At 40.0% G+C, this 9032-nt stretch overlaps 1 long non-coding RNA gene across 1 annotated transcript; it reads right to left on the bottom strand.

Moving 5' to 3' along the window:
- Positions 1-460: 460 nt before the first annotated feature.
- Positions 461-7757, bottom strand: LOC120049255. Its single transcript, XR_005477100.1, has 3 exons — positions 7423-7757; positions 627-776; positions 461-507 (listed from the first exon to the last, which is right to left on the bottom strand). It is a non-coding gene; the product is annotated as an uncharacterized LOC120049255 (long non-coding RNA).
- Positions 7758-9032: the final 1275 nt, after the last annotated feature.

The following is a 9032-nucleotide window of genomic DNA, read 5'->3' as shown; positions in this document are numbered from 1 at the left end:
TTTTACTTAAATCTGCTTTAAAAGCTATGGCAAGACTTGCTGTCTAGCCATGATCCCCAACACCTTGTCAGAGCTTGAAGGATTTTGAAAATAACAGGCAAATATTGCACAACACAGGTGTGCAAAGCTCTTATAAGACTTACCCAAGAAGACTCACAGTTGTAATCGCTGCCAAAGGTGTTTCTAACATATAATGTGTTTAATTTTTATTAGTCTTAAAAAAATGTAATTGTCCACTTGACATTAGAGTATTTTGTGTAGATCACTGACCAAAAAAAGGCAATTAAATATATTTTAATCCCACTTTGTAACACAATAAAATGTGAAGAAATCCAAAAGGGGGGCTGTAGACTTTCTATAGTCACTGTATACAAACAGTGACAGACGCAAACATACACAGACAAACACAAGCACAGACGCACAACATAAGCATTTGTATAAATGCACAGAGACATACAGACACACTTCCTTACCTGGCCAACTGCGTGCTCCAACCAGACGGCCCCGCTGCAGGAGAGAAACGTCAAATCATTCTGTCGGCGCAATGCAGGATACTCTAAAATCCACTTTCTTTCAAAATAAAATGTATCATCAAATGATATCACTTGATAAGATGCCAAACTTACCATTCCCACACTTCATAATGACTGGCTCTTTGCTGTGGCCGCACAGCCCTGACCGTGACGTTAACATCTTTAATGTTTGTTCAGGTGATGCCGGGCTGGCCCACGCCAACAGCATACCGAGGCCGTGTCATCATGTTAGGCCTTGTTCCGCTGCGAATAGAGAAGCACGTCAGTGCAATGACATTAGAACTGTAGAGAAGCCGAGAGGCCCGGCATGACAGGTAAGGACTTAAGTTGTGTGTCTGAGGAGAAATCAGGGAGCTCACAAGAACATGGTGGTTAGTAATAATGGTGCTAATTTGTTGTTATAGATTAACACACTTATCCTGAACATGTTACAACATCACCAGCATGTTTATGTTAGCAGCTTCAGCCAGGAGACACTTAGACGGAGTATTGTCGGGGTGTGTGTCGGTCTCTAGTGGATTCCTGATTGTATCACGTGAGCATTTCGAGGCCACATCAAATCAAATCAAAATGCATTTGTCATATGCCCCGAATACCTCAGGCGTAGACTTTACCGTGAAATGCTTACTTACGAGCCCTTAAGCAACAACGCAGAGGTAAAAAATACAAACAATATGCTAAATAAAAAGGAAATAATAACGCAATAAAATAACAATAACGAGGATACAGTATATACAAGGAGTAGCGGTACCGAGTCAATGTGCAGGGGTACGAGGTAGTAATATGTACAGGTAATATGTACAGGTAATATGTACAGGTGATATGTGCAGGTAATATGTACAGGTAATATGTGCAGGTAATATGTGCAGGTGATATGTGCAGGTAATATGTACAGGTGATATGTGCAGGTAATATGTGCAGGTAATATGTGCAGGTAATATGTACAGGTGATATGTGCAGGTAATATGTACAGGTGATATGTGCAGGTAATATGTACAGGTGATATGTGCAGGTAATATGTACAGGTGATATGTACAGGTAACATGTACAGGTAATATGTACAGGTAATATGTACAGGTAACATGTACAGGTAATATGTTGTACAGGTAACATGTACAGGTAATATGTACAGGTGATATGTGCAGGTAATATGTACAGGTAATATGTACAGGTAACATGTACAGGTAATATGTACAGGTAACATGTACAGGTAATATGTACAGGTAACATGTACAGGTAACATGCACAGGTAACATGTACAGGTAACATGTACAGGTAACATGTACAGGTAACATGTACAGGTAATATGTACAGGTAATATGTGCAGGTAACATGTGCAGGTAATATGTACAGTTAACACGTACAGGTAATACGTACAGGTAACATGTACAGGTAATATGTACAGGTAACATGTACAGGTAATATGTACAGGTAACATGTACAGGTAATATGTGCAGGTAATATGTACAGGTAACATGTACAGGTAACATGTACAGGTAACATGTACAGGTAACATGTACAGGTAATATGTACAGGTAACATGTACAGGTAATATGTGCAGGTAATATCTACAGGTAATATGTACGAGGTAATATGTGCAGGTAATATGAACAGGTAATATGTGCAGGTAATATGTACAGGTAATATGTACAGGTAATATGTGCAGGTAATATGTGCAGGTAATATGTGCAGGTAATATGTACAGGTAATATGTACAGGTAACATGTACAGGTAATATGTGCAGGTAATATGTACAGGTAATATCTACAGGTAATATGTACGAGGTAATATGTGCAGGTAATATGAACAGGTAATATGTACAGGTAATATGTACAGGTAATATGTGCAGGTAATATGTACAGGTAATATGTACAAGGTAATATGTGCAGGTAATATGTACGAGGTAATATGTACAGGTAATATGTACAGGTAATATGTGCAGGTAATATCTACAGGTAATATCTACAGGTAATATGTACAGGTACTATCCACAGGTAATATGTGCAGGTAAAATGTACGAGGTAATATGTACAGGTAATATGTACGAGGTAATATGTGCAGGTAATATGTACAGGTAATATGTACAGGTAATATGTACAGGTAATATGTACAGGTAATATGTACAGGTAATATGTGCAGGTAATATGTACAGGTAATATGTACAGGTAATATGTACAGGTAATATGTACAGGTAATATGTACAGGTAATATGTACAGGTAATATCTACAGGTAATATCTACAGGTAATATGTGCAGGTAATATGTGCAGGTAATATCTACAGGTAATATCTACAGGTAATATGTACAGGTAATATGTACAGGTAATATGTACAGGTAATATCTGCAGGTAATATGTACAGGTAATATCTACAGGTAATATCTACAGGTAATATGTGCAGATAATATGTACAGGTAATATATGCATGTAGGCGGTGGCGATCCGTCATTCAGGGTGGATTTTGAGCCCCACATTTTAAGCTAAAAAAAGGTTGCCTGTTTTTCATGTTATTTTGGAATTAATATGTGTCATATATCAGTTTGCAAAAATAAGTTAATAAAGCCGCATACAAACATGGTCTCTTTTTGTTTTCTTGAGTAAGACAGCTCCAAAATGCAGGTGCAGCTCAGTGCTTTATGTGGTGGTGGGGCAGCCAGCGGAAAATACGTAGCGTAGGGGTTGGTAATGTTCTCTAGTTGCGCCGTGATTGGCTCAGTGTTCTGTCACTCATGGGGCGACTACGTCACCGCCAAATCTAAGGGTAGAGCAACATTGGCCATGCTATCAATCCAGCATGAATTCTGCCGTGCTCAAAACAACTGTTAACTCGGATCTGGGAAATCTGACTTCAGCGAGTTCAAGACAACTGGGAACTCGGGGAAAAAATGACCTCCGACTGGGAAAATACGCTTTGACCGGTCATTTAACTCTGAATTATAAATCGGGAACTCGGGCCTCTTTCTAGATCTACGACCTTAAGATCACTGATGTTATCATCATTCGACCTTGTTTTTTTCAGAGTTCCCAGTTGTCTCGAAAGCACCATAAATTCAGAAAATACCAGACTTTGATGACATGAAGGACCGCCGCACCACCTTCCTGTTCAAGTGAGCACAGCACAACAAGGTGAGTCCAAAAATGTATTGTATGCTGATGCATATTTTATGTAATATGCCAGGGAGATATGTATACTGTAGCTAAGAAAGTAATACTAAGTGTATGTTGTGTAGTAAGTTGTTAGTAGCCCATGTGCCTTACCCTAATCAAAATTACAGATTGCCTCTTATGCGCTTGTCATCTTCTTATGCCATAGTTTGTACATCTCAATTGTCAGTAGAAACCACATTTGTTTCAGCAAGTCAGCCATATCAGCTGTTTTTTTAAAAGGCAGTAAATGACACTGAATGAACTGTTTCACTGCCAGACAAGGCTCTGCTGATAGCCAGGTGTAGCAGCGGTAAGGTGTTGGGAATGCTGTTGGGACAGCTTTATGTAGGCCCTAACAGTTTGTGGACACCGTTTGTCACGTTATAGTGCAATTAATGCATTGTTTAGTGTTGTGTTGTAGCTTTGCTGGCATGCACCCCCCCCCCCCCCAAAAAAAAATGTGTTTGCCTCACCAAGATGTACATGCTAAAATCGCCACTGCATGTAGGTAGGGGTAAAGGTGACTAGGCAATCCGGATAGATGATAAACATAGTCGCGTATGTGTGAGTGTGTGTTGCGTTCGTAAACGCCTAATGGGTGCGTTCGTAAATTCACTCTGGCTATCTACTCCGATTTCAGAGCCCTCTCCTCTGCGGGTGCCAGAGCGCAGAATAACTGAGGAATTTACAAACGCTCAAAACCCCTTGAATATGACAAGTGTCAGTAAACCTCGGCGAAAAATCATAATTAAATTGTTGCCAGCAGCAACGTTACAGTCACCAACGCTCTGGATAACATGAAACAGCCTAATCAGCTCTGTTTGGGGTTCTCTCATTTGTGTCTGGAAGTAGCTAGCAAGCTAGCCAACCTTAGCCAGTAAACTTGGGTGCTTGACTGCTGTTGTGAGGTCAGAACGCTCAGATCAACCCAGAATTTACTCCTCGGCCAGGGCGTCCAGTGTGCGCTCTGAACACTCCGCGAGCAAAAACTGAATTTACTAACGGACAATCTGACAACGCTCTGAATTTACGAACGCCCAGAACGCACTCTGGTACTCCATACTGAATTTACGAACACACCCAATATGTTTGAATTTTGTCACTATTTCTATTTAATGTTGGATCTTCTCTTTAACTCCGCATTGTTGGTATAGGACCCGTAAGTAAGCATTTCACTGTCAGTCTACACCTGTTGTTTACGAAGCATCTGACAAATACAATTTGACATGATTTAATCTCAGCTACAATTATTTTCTTGATAACTACTAGTTATAATGTGGTAATAACCTATGGCTCAATGTTAATAACTCACCCATGGGGTACTCAATAAACTAGGTGGTAATCTATCAACTTCAAATAAAAGCTTCGGGTGGATGTTGCCTAACCATAATACCTAACCTTAATATGGCTGCAAGGGGCAGTATTGAGTAGCCAGTTAAATCGTGCCCATTTCAAACGGCCTCGTACTCAATTCTTGCTCGTACAATATGCATATTATTATTACTATTGGATAGAAAACACTCTCTAGTTTCTAAAACCGTTTGAATTATTTCTCTGAGTGAAACAGAACTCATTCTGCAGCACATTTCCTGACCAGGAAGTGGAATGTCAGAAATCGATGCTCTGTTCAACTTCCTGCCTATACATGGGCATGACACGTAAGAGTCTACGTACACTTCATACACCTTCCCCTGGTTGTCAAGAGGCGGTGAGAGAAGAAATTTCGTGTTTATCTTGGTCTGAGGTGGAATTAAAGCTCTTTGTATGACGTGACCGTCCATTTCCTGTTTCTGGAGCGCGCGAAAGGGGACATGGATTTGCCTTCTGTTTAGCTGTCGTTATGGACGACTAACATCTCCGGTTTAGATTTTATTTGATACATGTGACCATATCATCGTAAAGTATGTTTTTTCAATATAGTTTAATCAGATTATTGAAATTTTTTCGGGAGTTTTGCCGTGTTCCGTTCTCTGACTTTGTTGACGTTGGAGAGATCCGTGCCACTTGGCAAGTGCCCATGCTAAATCAAGAGGGAAATTTGCCGTTCCAGATCCAAACAACGACTGTTCTGGACAAAGGACACCTTGTCCAACATTCTGACGGAAGATCACCAAAAGTAAGAAACATTTTATGATGCTATTTCTAATATCTGTCGTGCATGTGAACTGGTCGTGGGCGCCCAAGTGTTTCTGGCTATTGTGGCTACGCTAATATAACGCTATATTGTGTTTTCGCTGTAAAACACTTGATAAATCGGAAATATTGTCTGGAATCACAAGATGCCTGTCTTTCAATTGCTGTACACTATGTATTTTTCAGAAATGTTTTATGATGAGTAATTAGGTATTTGACGTTGGTGTCTGTAAATATTATGGCTGCTTTCGGTGCAATTTCTGATTGTAGCTGAAATGTAAACTATGATTTATACCTTAAATATGCAAATGTTTCGAACAAAACATATGCTATACAATAAATATGTTATCAGACTGTCATCTGATGAAGTTGTTTCTTGGTTAGTGGCTATTTATATCTTTATTTGGTCGAATTTGTGATAGCTACTGATGGAGTAAAAAACTGATGGAGTAAGAAAAGTGGTGTCTTTTGCTAACGTGGTTAGCTAATAGATTTATATATTGTGTCTTCCCTGTAAAACATTTTAAAAATCGGACATGTTGGCTGGATTCACAAGATGTGTACCTTTCATATGCTGTATTGGACTTGTTAATGTGTGAAAGTTAAATATTTAAAAAAAATATCTTTTGAATTTCGCGCCCTGCACTTGAGCTGGATGTTGTCATAAGTGTACCGGTGTCGGGCTGCACCCCAAACAGGATAACCTTTTAAAACTTCCAGCAGAAAACACTGATAGCCAGGCAGAGCCACCTTAAGCCCACCTATAGACCTGTGGCGTCCTCTAGTGGCGAAAATAAGGACGTGAATAAAGTGGGCGGGGACAAAACTGGTAAGGATAGGAAGAAAAAAATCACATTGAACAAATTCAAACGCTTTTCCTGGAAATTCTACGGAACCCGCCACAACTTCACCACATGACATTTCAGAAAGAAAATGCGACACTCCTTCCCCGAACACTGGAAGGCCCAGATTTAATTCAATGGCCGCGGTTACTTAACCATTATTTAATTAAATATCACAGACAGGACATTTTGGACCCTGGCACTACCGAGAAAGATACAACTCCAAGCCACATGTAGGTTTTGATCACGTTTTAGAAGAGTAAAAAGGTTGAACCGAAAGCAGCACACCAGCCCGTCACTAGGCGATTACAACATCGCCTACTCATACTAGGTTCCCGTAAACCCATCGTTATTGTAACCAGATGACCATATTGCAAACACTTTCGATATTACTAATTCTGAAAGGATAAAACACAGCTGGCAGAAACACAACATGCAAAATGCGTTTGCTACTTTTCCTAAAGCCTACGTCTTTGTAGTTTTAGGCTACGAATAGGAAACTTCTCATCTACCTTGTTACGTTGTAGTAGCCTGTGTACTAAATGTTTGGAACAACGCATCCTAATTAAGAGATGATTATGCGCGTTCCATTGGTTACAATCATTGGACATAGCATACCAGTAGCCTATAAAGTAGGCATTAACTCAATACCATTCGTTCTAGATCTAATTTTGGCTAAACATTCTCTGCTACGGCAATTCTGGTTAATTATGCAACATTATAAGCCTGTGTTAATTAGTCTATATCAGTAAAATCGTTTTCATCTTACCTGTTTGTGCATGCTGCTTTCTCATGGGAGGTGCCGTTGCTGCACACTGTAACAGAAAAAACGTCGTAACACATCTTCTTTCCACACGAATGACGTTCGTTCAGCCACGTAGCCTCCCAAAACCGTTTCCAAAATTAAGTAATAGCTGAATAATGTGTCAAAAATCCTTACTCCATTTAGGAAATGTCGGCTTGCAGAAACTGTACACGCAGATACATTAGGAAATCGTTGCTTGGGAGAGATGAGAGCATTTAGAGAATCAGCCATGGGCATGGCATAACGATTAGTCTCGTGTTGCACAATTTCAAAACTGTACAGTAATCTCTAATCTTGCATATCGTCTTCCAAAATGAATGTACAGCCCTCTCGCAGAAGAATTGAACATTCCTTTTCAAAATCGCCAAGTACGTAGCTGCTACAACCGCGGGTATAGGCTATGCGTGCACCGCGGGCGGGTTTGCCACACGCATGTTCAATCCAAACACGCCTTTAGATGTCAATATATTTTAGAAGGACACCAGGACCAAAGCGGCGATGTTTTACCAAGAAATTGCGCAGTTCTTAATCAATTGAAACGCATACTGTTTCCTTAACTCTTCTCTGTTGTAAGGGCTCTTATCTCCTCCTCCCTCTCTCTCGCTCTCTCTCTCTTTCCCTCTCATGCAGGTTTATTTTTGGTGGACGAGTCTTGGACATAAACTGCCAGCCTTATTACTCACTGGCAAACACACACTGTATGGCTTGCTGAAATGCCCTTAGCGCTCTATTCTTCAGGGCACAAATTACCCTGATTTTTCCATTATTTGAGGGTTTGATCAATAATTTCGGCTATAATTTCAGTTGGACATAGTTAATGCAAGTCCATAAGGGGCACTTGGGATTTATAAAGTTATTTTATATAGTGATGTTTTTCTAATAATGATATCCTTTAGATAACAGGCCAGTTCACCACTATGGATAATACAGTTAGTTAACTATACACACTATCAAGGGTTAGCACATTGGATTTTACAAAACATTTTTCTAGGAATAGTGGATCTCGTTTTACAGCATTTAATTGAATGAGCAGACGAGAAAGGTTTGCTTCCAACAGAAAATGCCTCCTACAAATACCAGAGGACTTCTGTAAAAGACAAGACAAGTTGAAGTTCTTTTTTTTTTTTTTACTATTGACCCTTTGAGACACACACACACACTCCTCTTCTTCAGAAAGTGTGACGCACAATAATGACTGTACATGTTACGTTGAGAGTTGTCTCATCTCAAATTAAAAATACTTTTCTCGCTTACAACAAACAAGACTGAGCCAACACTTTCCCTTACAACACTGCATCAGAAGAACTTAAAAGCTTATTTGAATTCAGCATGTTGCTATGAGCTCCCGAACAACAACTGGTAGCACACACACACACACAGACCAGACCTGGGCCACATAAAGAGGCCCTTAACGGTCTCTCTGTCTCTTTCAGAAGACATTCCCGCCTGAATACGGCCTTGAACTGGAGGGAGGCCCTCACTCCCTCCCTCCTTCACAAGCGTTTATTCTGTTTCACTCTTTCTCCCCAGTCCCCTCTCTTGTTTTCCCCTCCTTTGAATAACTTTGTGTTGAA

Source organism: Salvelinus namaycush, chromosome 6, assembly GCF_016432855.1.
Source record: "Salvelinus namaycush isolate Seneca chromosome 6, SaNama_1.0, whole genome shotgun sequence".
NCBI classification, from domain to species: Eukaryota; Metazoa; Chordata; class Actinopteri; order Salmoniformes; family Salmonidae; genus Salvelinus; species Salvelinus namaycush.
The sequence above is the reverse complement of the archived record's forward strand: the minus strand, read 5'-3'. Positions and strand labels throughout refer to the sequence as shown.